We start from the raw sequence: 20,122 nt of genomic DNA, 5'->3' as shown, positions 1-20,122 counted from the left end.
TTGTGCCTGCAGCCCTGCCACAGGGCTGCGCCCACCTCTGCTCCGGGGCCCAGGCTGCCACCTGAGCCTTGGCTGGCAGAGCCTGTGCTGCCCAGGAAGGGTTGATCCCAGCCAATCCACATCCATGTCTGGGACACCAGGAGCAGTAGCAGGGACATTCCTGACCTGAGCAATCAGAGGTGCCCAGGTGGCCATTCCTTCCTCCCCTGAAGCTCAGAGGGACCCTGGGGCAGGTGTCCCCCTCTCCCAAGGCACAGAGATGGCTCCATCCCACACATTCTTTGCCTCTTGTTTAGAAGCAACACAAATGCACAAAACTAATTGAGCAAGAAGAAATAAAAGCTGCCAGTGCTACAAAACCACCTGCAAGGCAGCCCTTGCTTTCAGCCTGGACAGCACCCACACCACACAGCCACGTCAGTCCCAGAGATCCTAAACCACTCAGTTCTCTGCCCATTTGGCCAGCATTTGGGGCCAGCACCCAGCAGTGGCCGTGCTCACCACAGCCCCACCCCGGACCTGCTGTAACCTCGCAGAGGCTCCAGAGCCCTCCCTGCCCCTTGTCCCCAGCAGAGCCACCTCCATGCAGCCTCCATTGCCAGCAGCTCCCTGGAAGGGCTCAGGAAAGCTGAGCCTGGCTGCTGGAGCTCCCTGGGAGCGCAGGGAGCCACCTCCAGCCCTGCCCCTGAGAGAAGCCACCAGCAGCTCCCCGGAGATGAGAGCAAACACCCCGAGCACCACTGACCTGCCCAGTGCCCTCACTCCCCTCACCCCAGAGGGGCCCCTGGGCTCCTCCTCAGTGCCAGAGCCTGAACTGGGCCTGCAGCAGAACCTTCACCTGTGCCCAGTGCCAGGAGCACCATGGTGCCGCGGGGAGCGCAGAAATGGAGCCCGGCACCTTGGCCAGGCTGCTGCAGGACAAAGGCAGCGAGTAAGAGCCCAGGGTGATTCACAGACACCCCTGTAACAGCCAGCTCAAAAGCCAGCTCAGTCCTGGGGGGAAACGGGCTCCTCAACAGCCCCAGCATCCCTTCCCATGCCTCTCGGCACACAGAGGGAGGGAATGTGAAATCAAACACCAGGAGGTATTGCTGTCACTTTCAAACCACAGAACCACTCTTGGGGTGGCTTTTTCCTGATGTGCCATGGACCACACAGGAGCCTGAACCTCCTCTCCCAGGACAGTGCTTATGGAAGCATTTCCCGTGGGAAAGGCCTCCCTTCTTCCACCACCACGGAGCAGAGACTTTCCTGCTGTCCCCTCCTTGCCACCCACGCTGAGCACGATGGCAGGGGACAGCTCTGGAGAATCCAATCTGACTTTCAGGAGCCCTCTTGAGCATCTTTAGAACACCAAGAAAAACAAGTGCTGAGGCCAAGGGTTTGGAAAATGCTTTGATTTTTGTGAGGGTGTTGAGCAGCTCCACTGGCACCACCGTGGTGATGGCCCAGCCCTCCCCACACAGCAGGGACAGCACCTGGGTTTAAGAGCCCCAGGTCCTCAGAGAAACCCACTTGCCTCAAGGTTTTGCCCCATTTTCAACAGATACCCAACAATTCCCAGCGTCAGGGCTCAGGGCAAGGTTGAACCCATCCCCTCTGAAGGTGTGGGCGTCCAAACAGGCAATTTAAAATAACTAATTATTATAAATTATTTATTTTAAAAATTATTTCGCATTAATTGTTATCATAAATTTCTAACCAATTATTTTCTTAGAAACCACTGATTAAAGTGAGGGAGAGGAGGCCAAGCACACCAAAGCTCAGCTTGGGGAGTATCCTAAGATTATCTGTGAAGCTGTCCTTGCATGTGTGCCAGACCCTTGGGGAGCTTCCATCCAGAATTCCTTAGTTAAGAGGCTTCCCTCATCTCTGTGGGACACAAAGGTGAACAGACAAATTAAATATTGCTGTTAATTAACACCAACCTAGTAAACATTTACCCTTTGGTGGGAAGTGGGAACCTGCTGACCCACTGGTTCTAGATTTTCCCTTGTCCTGCTTGAGGCAAAAAGTTTGTAAAAAAGAAAAAAAAATTTTGAAACCATATGAAAAAGAATTATCAACCAAAACCATCTTTTGCTGCTGAGCTGTGAAGCCACCAGAGGTCACGGGAAAGCCTTGGGGCATCACAGCTCCCTGACAAGGACTTTCCACTCAGCTGGGACCCACTGGGGTTCCCCACGTGCCTCCATGGCCTGGGACCTTTCCCTCCCGGGGCTCTGCTGCTGCTCAGGATCTGCTCCATGCCCAGGAGCAGAAGGTCCCTCAGCAGCCAAGGTGACACCAGCAGCTGTGCAGGGCTGGGACAGGGCACAGAGCCGCCTTTCCAGCAAGGAAAATCCCTTCTCTTGGGCTGAGGTCTGCCCGAGCCCCATGTCCAACACCAGGGGGACTCCTCTGAGCTCCCTCTGCAGTGCTGGAGCCCAGGACAGAAGGGAGAGCTCAAAATGCCAAAATGAAGCAGTGGAAAGGATCAGACCCCCTGCAGGACACCTCTCAGCCCCCATCAGAGCAAACCCCCGAGCCTGGGGGCTCCACCGCCCGGGCAGGGAAGGCTCCAAAAGCCAGGAGAGAGCGGGGCCAGGCAGACACGGAGCGAGCAGAACCTCCCCTCCCGCGGCCAGTCCCAGTGACATCTCCCGGGGACCGAAAGGACCTGCCAAGGACCTTCCAGAGGGGATCCCGCAGCTCCACCGGCACCCGGAAACCCGCGGGTACCCTGGGGCCAGGACAACGCCCTTTCCTGCCCCGATTGTTCTGGGGCTGAGCATCCTGGGCAGGAAACAGGAGAGGAAAAACAAAGCCCTTGGCCCGCGGGAGCAGCTCTGAATGCACTGCCCACGTCTGGGGACAGTGGCAGTGGGTACAGGGACACGGACGCCTCGCCTGGGTTGGTGCCAGGACGTGGCTCAGCACCCGCGGGGCTTTGGGCACCGGGGGAACCAGAACAAGAAGCCCGATGAGGCTGAAGGAAGCAGGAGCTTGGGCTGATGCAGCAGATGGAAAATCACCTCACCTGGTTTAAAGCAAAGGGATCCTACTCAGAGCTGTTTTCCAGGTGAGATCCTCAGAAGGGAGGATCACCAGCTCCTCAGAGCTCCACCTCAGCTCTCTGCCCCTCCAGCTCATCCTGGGGGGGCAGGACAGGAGCTTTGGGAGATCCTCACTGCAGAGGAAGGGCTGGACACCACTGAGCTGGGCCCCGGACACTGAGCTGGGCCCCGGACACACCGAGCTGGGCCCCAGACGCCGAGCTGGGCCTCGGACACCGAGCTGGGCCCCGGACACCGAGCTGGGCCCCGGACACCGAGCTGGGCCCGGACACCGAGCTGGGCCCCGGACGCCGAGCTGGGCCTCGGACGCCGAGCCGGGCCCCGGACGCCGAGCTGGGCCTCGGACGCCGAGCTGGGCCCGGACACCGAGCTGGGCCCCGGACGCCGAGCTGGGCCCCGGACGCCGAGCTGGGCCCCGACACTGAGCTGGGCCCCGATGCTGAGCTGGGCCTGGACACCGAGCTGGGCCCTGCAGGGCAGCAGCACGTGCCTGGTACCTGCTCCTCCAGTGAAACTATGTTTCTTAGATTACAGAAGAAAATCTTGGGTTTCAGCTGTTTGCTCGCAAGATTTTACTGCCTCCCCTCCTCCTCACAGAGGAGCCAAAGATAGAAAGGCAGAGCGAGGGAGGGAGCAGCTGGAGGAAGCCTTTGTGGGGCACAGGGCAGTGCAGGGAGAAAGCTGCGATTTTCAAGAAAAGCTTCACCTCGGTGTTTGTCAGCGAGCGAGAGCTCTGCACGGAGCAGCAGATGAGGCTGATAAGATGTTAACTCAAACCACAGCAAGGCAGGGTACCAGGGAGGCAGCTGGTTTGACGAACATCCTCCCAGGGCGCCTGCAGAGGAGGCTGTGCCAGCCACAGCCTGGCTCAAACAGGACCGGGGCAGAGGCTGCTGTGGCACTGAGGGTGAGGACACAGGGCAGGGACCGTGAGGGACATTCCCTCCCTGGGCTGTGAACCCTCACTCCAGCAAGTCCCCGCTCCCTGAGCCAACAGGGGAAGAGGCAGCAGAGGAATAACACAGAGAATCGCTCCCAAAGAGTGCCTGAGGCAGTGATTTCATCTCAAAGCACAAATAAAACTCCTGGCACAAGAAGAAAATCTACTTCTGGAATAACAAGGGCGCCTGTGCCTGCAGGATAACGGTGCTGAGGGGCAGGAATGACATGGGACATCCCACTGCTCACAGGAGGAAAGGAACTCCTGAGTTAGGAGTGGGAAATTATGTTCTGGGAAGAGGAGAGACCCTGGCCTGGCAGCTCCTTTGGGAGAAAGAACAGGAGCAAGGCCTACCCGGGCAGCCTTTCCGAACTGCAACGCCTCAATTACACCAGAAATGTGAGAACTGGGGAGCTCTCACAGAGCCCCAACTGCAGAGCTGCCCCAGAGCCAGAGATCAGCGCCTGCTCTGGCACTCTCTGAGAGCTGGGCTGCAGGAGAGGCTCCCACCACGGGCCAGGGAAAGCACCTAACGTGCAAGGCAGTTTCGGAGCGCTCCGAGTGTCAAACAGCACTTACAGAACGTGAGATGACAGGGCCACAGCAGCGCCGGTTTGACACCCAGGGCTGGCTGCCTGCTCCCCCTGTGCCAGCAGCAGCGCCCAGCATCGTGTAACCCCGAGCACCGGCACCCAGCGAGCCCCAGATCCCCAGCAGGGCAGGGCTGACCCTGATGTGCAGGGAGGAGAGGAGGGGCTCAGGCTCAGCCCCAAGCCCGCAGCGGCAGCGCTGTGCCCACTCAGCGCCCGCGGTTTCATCGCCAGCCCCTCCCTGCACAGCCCGGGATCAGAGCAGGAAACCCACAGGGGGCTCAGAGCAGCCTAAGACGAGTCAGCCCCGCTCAAAGCCCTCCATCCCAGGCCTGGGTGTTGCTGTGAAGGGGTTATTCAATGGGATTTCCCAAATCCCAGCCCCAGGATTACCTGTGTGTGCAGCCGCAGCTCAAGGCTGAGCTCGGGAGGTGCAGGATCTGTGAACGCCAGAAAAATAAACCCGAGAGGTGCAAACAAACAACAACAGCTCCAAAGTGCAACCGCCTTTGTTTGGGGGGTTTGGAGAGAAAGGCTCCACTGAAAGAAAGGAAAAAATCCAAAATATCTGGAGCAGGGTCCCAGCGCTGCCCACCTCAGCTGCCCTGGCTCTGGGATGTGCTGTGCTCCAGCTGATAAAGGCACAGAGAGGCTGCTGGAGCATCAGGAGCAGGACTCACAGCACTCCCAGGGTGAAACAAGGCCGTGGGGGCTCCCAGCATCACCAACCAGCTGCCAAGGGGGCACCTCTGCCACGTCCCTGCACAGGGACAGCCCTGGTGATAACGCAGGTGCTGACCCCAAATTTAGGATTGAGCTGTCCCAAGGGTGTGCAACCAAAGCTGCCAACTGAACCACAGTAGGAGCAAAACCAGGGCTGCAAGAGACACTGCAAAAAGAACAAAATAATCCAAGAAATTATCCTGAGGTGAGGGAATTCTTCAGTGAATGTAGAGGATGTCAAAAAAATCAATCTGCACAGAGGGTGCACAAGGAGAGAAGTGGAGAGTCTCAGGGAGTCAGAACAAAACCTTGCAAATCATCATTTCAAAACAGTGTTTGCCCTCATCGGCCTGTGATTCAAAAAGCAAAATTGAGCCAGAAAAGAATGAAACTTCTCACTCCTGATCAGCAGAGACGTTTTGCTCCACACACAGTTTAGATTCACATGGCAAAGAGCAAGCCCCCAGTAGGCCAGCCCTCCCTGGGAGCAGCAGGACCCAGGTGTTTCACCTGCCCCCAAGGAGGCTCCTGTGCGGCTTTGCCCTCCTGCAGCATCCCTGAGACATCCCAAACCTGGAGCTCCAACTGCTCCGGTGTCTCCAGAGCTCCCAGTCACTCCCTGTGGAAGCACTCGTGCTCCCTGGGACCAGGGACAGGCTTTAACCCCGTGTGAGGGCAGGTGAAACACCTGGCTCAGAGTGGGGAACCTCAGCAACTGCCCTGCACAGGAGACAGAGACCAGAGAGGGGCTGGAGTCTCCTCCCTGGGATATTCCAGAGGTGCCTGGACACAGCCCTGGGCACTGAGCTCTGGCTCTGCTGGAGATGAGCCCCTGGGATCCCTTCTAGCCTGGCCCACCCTGCGATTCTGGGATCTGAGGGCACCTTAAACCCCAAGCATTCCCCCTCCGAGCTGCCGTGAAATCCATCACCAGAACGATCCCGTGCTTGTCTCAGCTTTTCCACCTTCTCCATTTTAACCACAGGACTCACAGCTCAGGTCTCACCTGGGCGCTGGGGACTGGTTCTGTCAGGTGCCTGGATGAGCTTTTTCACACATTTAATTCTTTTAAAATAGAAGCAGCCCAGGCTGAGCCAGGGGAGGTCACAGCCAGCCCAGGGGGGCTCAGGGCACATCCCGACCTTCCAGCTCAGCACTGCCGGGCTGGCAGCAGCTCATTCCCCTTCTCACTCACCTCCGGGGAAACCTCGCCTTATTTCTGCGCTTTTTAACTTCAAAACGCCTACCCAAGGTAGCTGCGGGGTTATTTCACCAGAGTCCAGGCAGGTGGCTCCCGGCTGCAGCTCCCAGCTCGCCCCCGGCGGGGACCAAAGGACACCAGACTGACGGGGGTCCCGGCTCCCTCAGGAATGTCCTGCACCCTCCAAATTAACACGGGAGATGTAAAGACACGGCTAATTAGCCGGCCTGGCCCCTGCGCTATTAGGGCAGCCAATTAGCGGCAATTCGCTGTCCCGGCGGTGGCTCTGCGCTGGATGAACACTCGCTGCTGCTCTGGAGGGCAGCTCCCACGGGGGAGAAGCGAAAAGTGCTCTCGGTGCCAGCTGCGAGACACCTCGCCTGTGTTTCTGCTCTCCTCCCCAGCTCCGAGACACCTCGCTGGTATTTGTGCTCTCCTCCCCAGCTCTGACACCTCGCCGGTATTTGTGCTCTCGGTGCCAGCTCCGGAATACCTCGCCGGTGTTTCTGCTCTCCTCCCCAGCTCTGACACCTCGCCCGTGTTTCTGCTCTCCTCCCCAGCTCTGTGCCCCTAAAGCTCCTTCCAGAGCCGCGGCAGCTCTGTCAGCACACCCGGGGCAGCGTTGGAGCTCCTCCCGTGCCGGGCACTTTGCTCCTTGGCACAAAGACCCAAAACTGAAACCAGTGACCTGCCCGCGGTGTTCTGGGGGTGAGGAGCCCTTCCAGCTTGGGGGGCATGCTAAAGCTCCGTGTTTCAAAGAGCGGGTGGGTTTTTCCCTGCCCCATCTCCATCTGTGACTCAGCAGCACCGGGAGCATCCCCCAGGCTCCCAGGGCGTCCCAGCGCCTGGGAGGGGGGACAAGGACCCAGCACTCATCACCTCCAAGGCTGCTCATCCCTAAAGGAATGCAGCACGAGCTGCTGCTGTCCAGTGCTCCCAGAGGGACCAACAAGTCCATGATCAAAGACCAGAGCTGGGTGAGACCTCTCTGTGCCTCAATTTCCCCTCGACAGGAGCAGCTGAGGCTCCTGCTCGGCGCAGTCCTCCAGCTGCAAAGGTAAAGGTGACCAGAACTTTCTTACATCCTCTCACTTTCATCCCCTACTGTAACCTTCCCAATCCCACTTATAAACCTGGCAGGCAAAGCTGGCAGAGCAGGACTGCCAAAAAAGCATTTTTGTAATAAAACATCCTAATTCTTCACTGAGGTTATTTCTAACCCGCAAGAACCACTTGCCTTAACCAAGACATCCTGCCTCAGGCACCCAGCCTCCCATCCTCAAACTCTCTGAGCAGCAAAACAGTGACACACAGCCAGAACTGCCCATGCAGCAGCAAATTGCAGAAATAAAGCTGCACACGAGGACACCACGTGTTCCCAGCAGCGCTGCAAGCAGGGGAGCTGTGGATTTGACCACTGGGACCAGAACTGCCCTGGAACTGGTTTGTTGTTTTCTTTTTTCAAATCCCAAATTTCTCAGAAACAAAATACAGAACTGCCTTGTCCAGAGCCCTGCTGCTGCAGCAAGCACTCAGCTCAGTAAATCTAATTAATGAGCCAGGAAAAGTGTCACTCGTTTGCTAACTACTGCACCCGGGGCTGCCAAACAGACAGATAAAGGATTTAGCTGGGGCCCATTCCAGCCAAAGGAGCTGGGAACCTGGCAGGGAGAGCAGGAGATTAGAGGGGGCTGAAAAGAAAAGGAGAGGAGGGGGAAAGAAAAAACATCCCTCTAGATTAGCACTTTGCAAATGCAAGCATGTAAATCAGCTTAGGATGGCCATAATGCCACCCTTGTGAGGGCACAGCAGCGGGCAGGGCCTGCCCTGAGTGGGGCTCAGAGCCCCAACCAGCAGCCCCCCCACAAACCAGCACCCCCTTCACTAACCCAGCAGTCCCCTCACAAACCCAGCAGCCCCTCGCCTAACCAGCAGCCCCTCGCCTAACCAGTAGCCCCCTCGCCTAACCAGCAGCCCCCTCGCCTAACCCAGCAGCTCCCTCGCCTAACCCAGCAGCTCCCTCGCCTAACCAGCTGCCCCCTCGCTAACCAGCAGCCCCTCGCCTAACCAGCAGCCCCCTCGCCTAACCAGCAGCCCCCTCACTAACCAGCAGCCCCCTCGCTAACCAGCAGCCCCCTCGCTAACCAGCAGCCCCCTCACAGAACGCAGCCCTGCTCTCACCAGCTCTGAAGTTTGCACAGGAAGCCAATTAGGGGAGACCTGGGAACAGAGGAAGATTCATAATTGCAATTAAAGCTTCAAAGGGCTGGTCCCAAGCACAGCCCTTACATGGAGCTGGGGGAGGGAAAATCCCAACAAACTCTTTGAAACAGGGGCTTTAGGATACCCCCAACCTGGAAGAGCTCCTCACCCCCAGAACCAGGCATCACCTGGCAGAGAAGGACTCAGCCCTGAGGCGCCCAGGCAGGACAAGAGATTTGGGGTTAAATCTGCATCAAAGAGATCCAGCATTTGTCCCTTACTGCTCCTGACCCTGATCCTTCATCCCATCCCATCCCAAGATGCCCTCGTGGCTTTGGCCTCAGCCGTGGATCTGCTGCTCCACTGTGCCCCTGGCAGGAGAAAAGGCTGAGAAGAGCTGAGAGCAAAGGAAACTCACCCAAGGTGCCAGGGCCACCCCTGGAGATGTGGGCAGAGCACAGAGGGGCTGCAGTGGCCCTTGTGCCCCTCAGGACAGCCCTACTCTGCCCGTGCCCGCTGCCAACCCTCACAGACACTTCCCTGTGGGGGCACCTCCTCTCCTCACACACTCCCAGCTTTCCCTGCAGCTCCTCCCAGCATCTCTGAGCAGCTGGACAACACCTGTCTGGGGCAGGGGCAGAGCTGGGAGCTCGGGGCAGAGCTGGGGGCTGAGGCAGGGGCAGAGCTGGGGGCTGAGGCAGGGGCAGAGCTGGGGGCTCGGGGCAGGGGCAGAGCTGGGGGCTTGGGCTGCTCCCCTCGCTGGGGATGCTCCTTCTCCCTTCCCCCAGGCCCCAAAAGCCCCAGCAGCTGCAGCAGGAGCCCCAACCCAGCCCAGCCTCAGAGAAGGGCTGCTGTGGGACCCCGGAGCCCACCAGGACAAGGCGACCCCCCCCAGGCATCCACAGCACGTCCCAAACTGCTGCTGCTCTCCCCCACAGGTCCAGCTCCTCCTCTCCCCCCTCAGCTGCCCTGGGGAGTTGTTCCCAGGCTCAGAATCTGTGGTGTGACCTTGGAAAGTCCTTTGTGTCTCTGGAAATGCTCTGGCTCTGGGTGTTTTTGCATAAGCTCCTTTCCCTGGGATGTTTTGCCCTGTGCTGAGCACGTAGGGCTCGGTAACCAAATGAGGTCAAAGAAAATTCCAGCCAAAAGCCCGACAGCCTCAGCGGGAGCAGCCAAGAGCATCCCCAGGAGCAGAGCTCAGCCTGGCTGAGGGCTGAGCAGCACCAGAGAATCGTCCCAAGGTGGAAACCACTCCTGTGGAAACCAGCAGCACTGCACGAGATCCCAAACAACCCACGGGCCAGCAGGGGCATGGGATGGTGCTTCCCAAGGGTAGAAAAATGGGAGAAGGGAACTCCCCAGAGCCTGCAGCCCCCACGCTCTGGTCTCCTGCCATTCCAGCACTACCCAGCTGAGGAGGAAGCCCCAGGCCAGGAGCTGGATCCTAAATCCATCCCCACCCAGATCCCCCTCCCCAGCTGTTTCCAAGAGCAACCCACACTTCTGCAATTTCAGAGATCTTCTTACCCCACCTTCCGTGTGCTGCCCAAAAGGAGAAGTGCCCGGGGCCAGGGGGAAGTTGTGGCACCCTTTCCTACCCTGGAGAGGATTTCAGGCTCCTGCCGCATCCGAGGGGCAGCTCTGGCCCCGCTGCTGGCACTGCACAGGGCCCTGCTTTGGGCAAGCAGTTCCAGGAAGATCAACAGTCGAGGGCAAGAAAACATGAAATAAAACCCACACACAAATGGTGTGGGCAGAAACAACCAGGCTCACTCACCAGATACCCCAGCAGGGCACGTGGGCACAGAGGGCTGGGCAGGGAGGCACAGCAAAGCAGCTCCAGGGCCAAGCAAGGACTCTGGGCTCCCCTAAAGGATGGCACTCGCGGGCAAGCTGGGCAGTCCTGGGCAGTCCTGGGCCTTCCCCCCTCATTTGAGGGGTCAGCTCCCCCCAGGCAGCAGCAGCAGAGCCAAGAGAGCCCCTCCTCCCTCCCTGTCCCCCTATGTGTGCCCACCAGGACTGAAGGAGCAGCTCCATCCTCAGCAGCTGCTGCCCTATCTGAAGGAAAGGCTCTTCCCACCCTCCATCACCAGAGCCTCCCTCTGCTCAGCATGAGGGCTCTGCTCTTCAGACTGGAGGGGACTCAGCCTCCACTCCTGTCCCTGCAGCCACCAAAGCCTGGATTTCTGCTGCCACCATGGAAACTCCATCCCTTTCCAGAGGGAAAGGTCTCCTGCATCCCTTCCCCGGGGGCGAAGCCCGGTTAGCAGAAGCTTTCTCCGGCACACCAGAAGTGGCTCAGGCCTCAACACATCCACTCTTGACAGTTCCTCCCGTAGCTCATCCCCAGAGAGGCCCCCGAGGTGTTCTCAGAGGGACTCTCGGTGAGCACGGCAATTACAGCGCATTAATTAGCAGGGAGAGCATCCCGAGAGCCACAGGGGCAGAACACAACGCCAGAATTCACACCTCGTTGGGAGGTGCTGGGGGAGCAGCACACAAGATCTGCCACAGCTAGGGGCTCCCATCCCCCTGAATAAGGGGGGAAATGGACTTTCTCAGAGGGAGAGAGTCCTCGGAGCTTGCAGAGGAGTGCGTTCAGCAGGAAAACCCTGTTCCCCTCCAAAAACTCCCCAGAGCCCAGCTGCTCACAGGGGAAACCGCTGGGGGATGGAAGTCTACGCTCAGCACCAGCTAAGGAAGGAAAGTGCCATTGCTGCCCCTCAGAACATTGATCTCCACAGGGACACACTGAATGAAGGTGTCCTGAGCTGGCTGTGGCTGGCCAGGCGCTCCCTGAGAGCTTGTTCATGGCTGGGGTTGGCAGAGACCCTGTCCAGCTGAAATCCCTGTGAACTCCTGCCCAGCCAGCAGCCCACGAGGCACAGCAGCCAGCACTCCTGGTGTCCTGCTCCTTACAGCACCAGGAACTCCAGGGTTATCCTGAGCCCGAAAAACGATGGAGTCCAAGCAAGAGGGAAACCAATAAACTGTGCAGTGACTTTGGAGTGCCCCATCACCTCTCTGCTCTGCTGTGGAGCTCCGAGGGGACTCTGGGTCTGTCCAGGAACAGGAGTCATTGCCTCCAACAGCCAGCCTCGGCTGGGGGTGGAGAGGCCACCCAGGACATCACCACCCCCACCCACTCACTGGGAGTTTGGCAAAACTCAGCCAGCTCTGTTTTCCTCCTCAAAAACCCCAAGGCCAACAGAAATGACACAGATCTGGTGTGAGTAAGAGCTGCCCAGCTTTATAGCTCGGTTTTCAGAGAGGAAATGCTCTTGTTCCTGGCAGCAATTCTGAAAACCCCTGGCCACATGATGCAAGAGTTAATTTTAGCCTCTACCAGTCATTGTCACCGAAGGGGAGGCTGAAGTTCCACCCAGCCTCACAGGCAGTTCTGGCTCCAGGTGAGATCCCAGGAGGACTGAGGCTGGGGACAGCCAGCTGTGGTCATAGCCTGGCAGGAGCTGGCTGTCCCCAGCAGGGTGGGACAGAACCTCAGGGCTCCTCTCTAGGGGACATGGAAGCTCAGCACAGGAGTTCCTGTGTGTCGCAGGGGGAAAAATAAAACATTCAGCAAGTGCATCACTCAGGAAGAAAAGGTGTTTCCCAAAGTGCAGCAGCCCGAGCTGGCCCTCCTGAGGAGGAACTGAAGGGCTCAGCAGTGGCCAGTGACCCCTCCCAACACCCCAGGGACAGACACAAGGACACATCCCTGCTGGGAGGGGGTCTGTGCCCACTCACAGGGCAGAGCTGGTAGAACCTGGGTGTGTCCAGGCACAGCAGGAGACCCTCCCAAAAGCCTGTGGGACACCTGGGGTCCGTGCGCACACAGAGCTGGTGCTGAGCTCCTCCATGAGCCCCTGAAGGTGCCCCAAGGAAGGGTTTGGATCAGGAGGGTCCCAGCACAGCCCCGTGTCCCACATCCCCACAGCAGCTGCCCCACACAGGGCCCTTCTCTGGCCATCCCTGGGAAAATCCCTTTGCACTGTGCAAGGTCACGTGTGGGTGGCACTGTCACCTTCAGAACGCAGGGAGACAGCAGTGCTGCCACACCAGGAGAGCTGCTCTTAACCCTTCTGTGCTCCCCTGAGCCTGCCCCTGCCTCTCCAAACCCTTCCTGGGTTCCTGTCCCCCACAAATGTCCTGTGGCCCTTACTCTGCCACCCTGGCTCAGGGGAGGGGCAGCGTTGGGTCTGGTGGGTTTTTCTATAGAATAAACATCTCCCAGCCTGAACGGGGCCAGGGGCCATCCCAGGTGTCACAGGGGTCTCTCCCAGAGGGGACCCCAACCCCTGCCCCACTGCCTTCCCTTGCAGCTCCCTGATGTGCAGGAGCTGATCCCAATTCCTTCTGGCTATTTGGAAAAACAAGTTTACACGTGAGATTTCAATTGGCTCTGGCTCTGCTTCACTCCTCCGGCTGTGACACAAAGTGAGAGACAAACCCTACAAACGAGCAGCGTGACCATTTCTGAGGGCTTTTTGTGAGCTCTAATGCCAAACCCACTAAACAGATTAACTTCCAGCATAAACAAGCAAGTAAATCTTTCCCCCAAGGCCCTGTGTATCCAAAGGAAGCTTTAGAAGTTGCTTCCTGCCATTGTGGAGGCCCTGCTGGGAACTCAGGAGCCTTTTCAGTCCCTGGCTTGGTTGCCCAAACCCTTCAGATTGCTCCCAGCACCTCTGGCTGCAGCACCACTGGGACAGATGATGGCAGGGACGTTTCTGTCCCCACTGCCCTCAGGCCAGGGGCAGGCGGGGCTGGAAGCCACAAATGTGACAGGAGAGAGTGAGCCCCACTAGCCAGCCAGGGCTAGGAAGGCAGGAAGGAAGGAGATCTCCACAGGGGGGACAGCCCAAGGACAGGGGCACCCATCCAGCAGTGGCCAAGGCCAGCAGGCTTCACCCCCCAAGCCCCCTCAAACAGTCAGGGTGGCATCCACCCCTCCTTGGGAGGGACAGCAACCAGCCCAGAGCCTGAGACCTGGAACAGGTGGGACGGTGTTAACTCTCACCTGGGGCAGGTGGGACGGTGTTTAACTCTCACCTGGGGCAGGTGGGACGGTGTTTAACTCTCACCTGGGGCAGGTGGGACGGTGTTTAACTCTCACCTGGGGCAGGTGGGACGGTGTTTAACTCTCACCTGGGGCAGGTGGGACAGTGTTTAACTCTCACCTGGGGCAGGTGGGGTGGTGTTCAACCCTCACCTGGGGCAGGGGGGTGGTGTTCAACCCTCACCTGGGGCAGGTGGGATGGTGTTCAACCCTCACCTGGGGCAGGTGGGATGGTGTTCAACCCTCACCTGGGGCAGGTGGGATGGTGTTTAACTCTCACCTGGGGCAGGTGGGACGGTGTTTAACTCTCACCTGCGGCAGGTGGGGTGTTCTTTAACACTCCATATCCTCCATCACATCTAAACCCAGCACTGGGATCTGGCAGCCCAGGGCCAGGGCGTTCCCAGGCTCTGGGCCATAGAAATGGGTTTGCAGCCATCGCTCTCCACCCTGGATTCCCTGAGGGAGCAGCCCCCAGCATGGAGAGCAGATCAGCCTGGGGACAATCTCTGGTTAATGAGCAGCCCTCGGGGAGCATTGACCTCGTTGGTTTTGATTGCAACCCAGCTAATTGATCCAGGGAGGCCTCAGCAGGACCCCACAGCTGGACAAGGAGCAGCAGGGATCTCTCATTCCCACTGCAAAGCCCTCACATCTGAGAGATGCTGTGAGTCCCCCAGGCAGCTGCACACCCGTGTGTACCCTTTTAGGAGCTCTATCAACACAAAGACACCGAGAATGAAGAAACATTGGCGGGGTTTCACATGCACAGACTGCCAGAAACAATGAGAAAAGGGAAATGCCACCTGAAAGGATGGGAGCTTGTTTGCCGAGAAGCCTCTGGGCTGAGGGTTTAAATAGACACAGAGCACCGGGGAAGCAGCTGAAAGGGGAAGCTTTTCATCCTAATTTGAGACAACAAAGAATAGGCCTTTGTGGAAGGGATGAAAAACAGCAGGCCCAGAGCTACAGCCCCTTTCCCGAAGCAGCAGCAGCAGCTGTGCCTCATCTGCACAGCCCCACCTGGACCGGGCAAACACGGCAGGGAAAACACCCAGAGCAGCCCCCCAGACCCTGCAGCAGAGCTCACAGCCACGGCAAACCCCCTGCCCCGGCGGCTGCTGGGGCAGTCACAGGGTTGGGGTGAGCCGAGCCCTTCCTGCTCAGACACAGCAGCTGCCAGCGGCGTGACCGGGGACAGTGCCCACGTCCCCCGTCCTGGCACCCATCACACGGGCTGCTCGTGCCAGCTCTGCTCACTTCTGCTTCAGCCCGCCCCAAAACCAGCACCTGCAGCGTTTGGGGGCGCCCAAGCTGCTCCCAGCCCAAGCACTGTGGGGAATTTGAGCGATGAAATGGAGCATTCGAGGGGGAGCCAAGGCCCAGCCCCACCTCGTACAAATACAGAGAGTGCCCCTGCGGCACAGTCACTGACAATTGTCACCGAGAATTGTCACAGATCCCTGTCCCAGCGCCACGGCACTGCGCACGCAGCCAGGGAGCGCTTTCCTATTCTCCTCCTGGCTCTGCCAGCGGCTCCCACCTGCCGGCCAGAGCCACGTGCGGGCCTTTCCCCGCCGGCACAGGTGGGGAGGCAGCCCCGGGCACCCCGAGGGCTCCAGCCCCATTCCGGGAAGGAGCAGCCCAGGTGGGAGCGTTCAGCCACAGCTGCCCGGGCAGGTCCGGCCTCCAGGCTCGGCTTTACCAAGCCAGAGACTGAATCTGGGTGAGCTCTCAGACGCTGCAAGTTCAACACGGCTGAAGTGAAACCAGCCCAGCCGCGGGCTCCAAACCGCCCCGGGCTCCCGGAGCATCGCTGTGCTGCGGCTGCAGAGCCCCAGCTCCCGTCCAGCCGCACATCTGCCATCCCGGCCAGGCCTTCCCGCTGCTCCAGCCGCAGGGAGCCCAGCAGCCACAAGCTGAAGTTGCTTTATTTTTCTGGGTTTTTTTTCTTTTTTTTTTTCCCAGTAGCAGGGCTTGAAATCAGAGATGAACAAGTCTGAAGGAGCTCCTGCCTGGCCTCTCATGTATTCCAGATGCACATGCTCCAATCGCCGCTTGCCAAACAGGATACGAGGAGCAAGGAAATAAAGCATTTTATCTTCAAGCTTTTCCAAGAGGGTATTAGAAACAATGGGGAGGAAATACAAAATTAACACTAGAGAAGAGCAATTGGCAGTGCCCTCGCGAGGCTGTTCTTCATTACAAGGCTGCCTATTCAGCGGCTTTCATTAGGAAAATCACATCGCAGAGCCATTCCCAACAGTGTCCCTATTTCCTAATTAGGTTTCGCCAAAGAGCTGCATCTCTCAGTTCCCGCCCGGCGCACAATCACAACAATTACCATTTCATTGCACCCGGCCGCCGAAAACACCGCAATTAAGGCATCTGAGGAGTCACACGGGCGCGTCAGCAGGGAGACAAGTTCTCACGTCGCGCTAATTGGCGGCCAGAGAGGGATCAGAAGGACGGGAACGGCGGGGTTTGCTCTCCGTGCTGGGAAAGACGCTCGGGAGCTGCGGCCGCTGCCCGGGCTCCCCCCCAGGAGCCGCGGACGGGGCTCGGTGCCAGCGGGGAGCGCTGGGGACAGGTCCTGTTCGCCCTCCGGGCTGCGGCACCGGGAGATGCTCTCCGGATGCCCGGGAATATCCTTGGGTCCCACCCCCGTCACCAAGGAGCCCTGCCCCAACCCCAGCTGAAGCAGCCCTGTGCTGGTTGCAGGTGTCACCTGGAGCCCCCGGTGATGGCTTTGGATAGGTGGGACCCTGTCCTCACACCGGACAAGGATGGGGAGTCCTGAGCCTCGGAGGGAAGCGGAGCAAGGGAGAGAGGAGGGAAAGAGCTGCAGGGCCTGGATTGCACCCGCAGTTCCCATTTCCTCCAGGCAGTGACATTTACAGCCCGAACCAGCAAACACAGAGCTGCAATGTGGGCAGCAGTGCAATGCCCAGGGAGCTGGGGGGCACAGTTTCCATATAAACCTCATCCTCCCTCCCCATCCTCTCACCTGGAAGCTCAAACCGCTGCTGGGAACCGAGCTCAGGAGCCTCTCGCTGCTCAAAAGTACTTGGGGCACTCACCTGAGTCACACCCTCAGGCACAATTTTCCCCTTGCAGAATAATAATGCAAAATTGGGCAGCCCCGCTGAGCTCACCGGGCAACCGAGAAAGAGAAGTAAAACTACTCCAGGGTGAGCAGCAGCATGGCAAGGTCGCCATGCCGTGCTGGGCTGTCCCTGGTCCCCAGCAGAGGCACAGCCCTGAGGCTGGCAGCCCTCAGCCCCGGGGCTGCTGCAGCACGGGCAGCTCGCCCTGCTGGAGCAGCCGCTGCTGCTCTCTGCCAGCACTTCCCACTGCTCTCAGTTCTTCTTTCTCCATGCAAAACCCACATCTTCATTTTCACATTCAGCAAGAAGGCTCTCGGGGCCACTTCTGGTTGGTTTCTGTCCCAGCTGGATGCTCTCATCTCCAAGGGGAGGCGGGAGAAGCCAGCGGCACCATCCCACAGCCGGAGGTGTGGGGCTGCCCCTCACCCAGGGACAGCAGAACTCCACTTGCTCCCTCTGGAGAAGCACCTCCAGCACATCTCATGCCCTTTCCCCTGCTCTGAGCAGCTGCAGAGCTGTGGGAGCAGGACAGGCCTGGCCACCCAGGGCTGGGGAAAGCAGAGCACTGAGCTCACATCCCAGCCCCCGCCGCAGCACACCTGGAAAGCTGCGGAGCGCCCCCGGCATCACCTGAGCCCTCCAGCCTCACAGTCACCGTGACTGAGGGACAGAACCACTGCCACCACCACAGCCAGGCTCTGCCTCCTTATCGTCTCACCTTTCTGTGTCTGAGCTCTAATCTGAGCAGCATCCAGAGCTCCAAACCACTTTGCAACCAGGTTTCGGAAACACTTCACAACTCCATCCGAGTGTGTGCTTTGAACAAGAGGAAAACCCAAACACCAAACCAAGAAACCTTTCTGACAGCAGGAAAATCAAGACCTTGACATCCTGCATAATCCCTGGAGTTTGCAGTGGGCCGAGATCTAGAAAATTGACCTGAATGGGAAAACAAAACAAATTGCAGCTGCTCAGCATCAGGGCAAGCAGCAGGAGCAGCACCAGCCTGCAGCTGCCTGAGCAGTTTCGCTGCCCCGGGAGCAGCACGGCCCGAAACCAGCCCTCAGCACAGCTAGGGGTGCTGGGGACAGCAGCCAGCTTGTCACAAACATCAAAACAAAGGGCTGGAAGCTCTTTTCTCCCGCTTTCGTTAGTGATTTGAATCAGCGGAGCCTTTTTCTCCCTCAGGGCTCACACCTCCAAAGCAGCTCGACGCGCTCTTGGGGAGCCGGGCCGGGCACTGGCCAGGTGACACTGGTGGCACTGGGAGGCCACCGGAGCACCCGATGGGAGATGCCCTTGGCAGGAACAACAAGCAGCACGGGCTGCTGCCAGAGGCAGCGCGGGCTCGGCCCGGGGTTGGCGCGTGTCCAGCCCCCGATGCTGGAGGGGTGACGCTGCTGAGCTTGTCACATCCCAAACCACATCCTGTTGCCAGAGCAGAGCCTTCCCTGGGGCTGCACCTCAGCCCCTCGGGCGGCCCAGGTGACTGGTGACCTTTGGGTCCCTTCAGGGAAGGGCTCCTGCTGCAGTGACCGGGGTGAGTCACTGCAGCCCCGCCTGCAGCCCTGCCAAAATCCCGCGTGGCGACCGGAGAGCCCCCGGCATTTCCCGGGGACCCCGCCGTGGCACGGGGGTCCCCTGGGACGGGCAGGGCTCCACACCTGGCCCCGAGCAGCAGCTCCGTGGGGCCACGCGGAGGAAAACAAACACAGAGACCGAAATGAGTCACAGCAGCCGGGCCGTTCCCACCCGGGGTGACACCGGCTCCTCCCTGGCCAGGCACGGCCGGCCTCGGGCTGCAGGGGCACCCGGAGGGAGACGGGCTGCGGGGAGCCCCCTCCAAGGGTGCCAGAGAAACTCCAACCCCACCCCGGCAGTGACACCGTGCTGGTGGGTTTGAGAGAAGCCCCCAGTTACACGTGAGCCCCGCATGCCGCCACTTTCTGTCCCCCTCCTGTCCCCCCATTTACAGCGAGCCATCGCCTGCAGCGCTACCCCTTCCGGGCACGGCGGTGCTCAGCGCACCAAGTCCCCACCCACGGCTTCCACGGACACTCGAGAACACAAGGGAGCTCTTCTTCCACTTGCACGGGAGGTACAGAGCCCCCCGCCCCAGTCACCCCGGGCTCGGTGCGCGCACAGTACCCCCGTCCCGGTCACAGGGACACCCCGGGCTCGGTGCGCGCACGGTCCCCCCGCCCCGGTCCCCCGGTGCCCACCGGCTCTCCCACCTGCGGGGCGGCTGCCGCCGGGGCTCCGTGCCCATCCTCGGCCGGCCCCGCTGGGCTCTCGCCGGGCTCCGCTCCGCGCCGGGCGGCACCGGCGGCACCGGGGCGGGCGGGGCTGGCGGCGGGTCCGCCCCACACATGTGCACGGCCCGGCCCGCCCCGCCCCGGCCGTGCCCCGGCACCTGCTCCCCGCCCCCCGCTTCCTCCGCCCGCCCTGCCCTCCGTCCTTCCCTCCCTCCCTCCCTCCCTCCATCCAGCCACCCCTCTGTTCCTGCCTCGCTGCCAGCACCCTGCCGTTCACCCAGCCAGTCATCCATGGATCCCCTCGTCCATCCATCCATAGACCCATCTCTCGTGACACCACCACCACTCTTCCATTCATCCACCCCTCCCTCTGTCCCTTGCTCCTGCCACTCTGCCCCTCATCCATCTGTGCATCCATCCACCATCCTGGTATTCATCCATCTGTCCCTCCCTCCATCAATCTCTCCTTCAATCCATCCATCCCTGCACCTTTCCAACCCTTCACCTGCCACTCCACCCATCCATCACCCATCCATCCATCCATCCATCCATCCATCCATCCATCCATCCATCCATCCATCCATCCATCCATCCATCCATCCATCCATCCATCCATCCATCCCACCCTCCCTCTCCCCATCCACCTCTCCATTTCTCCCTCCCTCTCTCCATTCCTGCATCCTGTGTGTGATGTTTTCCTTCCCTCCCTGCACTGCCCTGTGTCTCACCTTTGCAGGGCAAGCCCTCGGCCCCGCTGTGCCAGCACCAAGCCCAGGCTGGTGACGCCAGGCTCTGGTGGCACTTGGGAATGGTCTTTTCCTGTTGCCCTGGTGGCTCCTCCTGAGCAAAGGCCAGTCCCAGCCTAGTTTCTGGCCCCACAGGGCTGGTCCCAGCCTGGTTTCTGGCCCCACACCTGTCCCCACCCCCTGTCCCCCGTCCCCTGCCCCCTGTCCCCTCCCCTCGGGGTTGGATCCCACCCGGCCGGCGCT

General features: G+C 59.7%; 1 protein-coding gene across 4 annotated transcripts in view; it reads right to left on the bottom strand.

Moving 5' to 3' along the window:
* Window positions 1-19,206, bottom strand: part of PIK3R5 (phosphoinositide-3-kinase regulatory subunit 5) — a 38,520-nt gene extending 19,314 nt beyond the window's left edge. For 3 of the 4 annotated variants that reach the window (XM_050981520.1, XM_050981522.1, XM_050981523.1), the window contains exon 1: window positions 19,113-19,206. The gene's annotated coding sequence lies outside the window, so the exon portion shown is untranslated. Of the gene's footprint in view, window positions 1-16,778; window positions 16,893-19,112 lie in introns of those variants that run through there. The other variant, XM_050981521.1, reaches the window with a different exon arrangement.
* Between the last annotated feature and the right edge of the window lie 916 nt (window positions 19,207-20,122).

This window comes from Serinus canaria, chromosome 18 (genome assembly GCF_022539315.1).
Source record: "Serinus canaria isolate serCan28SL12 chromosome 18, serCan2020, whole genome shotgun sequence".
In the NCBI taxonomy this organism is placed as follows: Eukaryota; Metazoa; Chordata; class Aves; order Passeriformes; family Fringillidae; genus Serinus; species Serinus canaria.
Note: the sequence above shows the minus strand (reverse complement) of the source record. Positions and strands in the feature narration are given on the sequence as shown.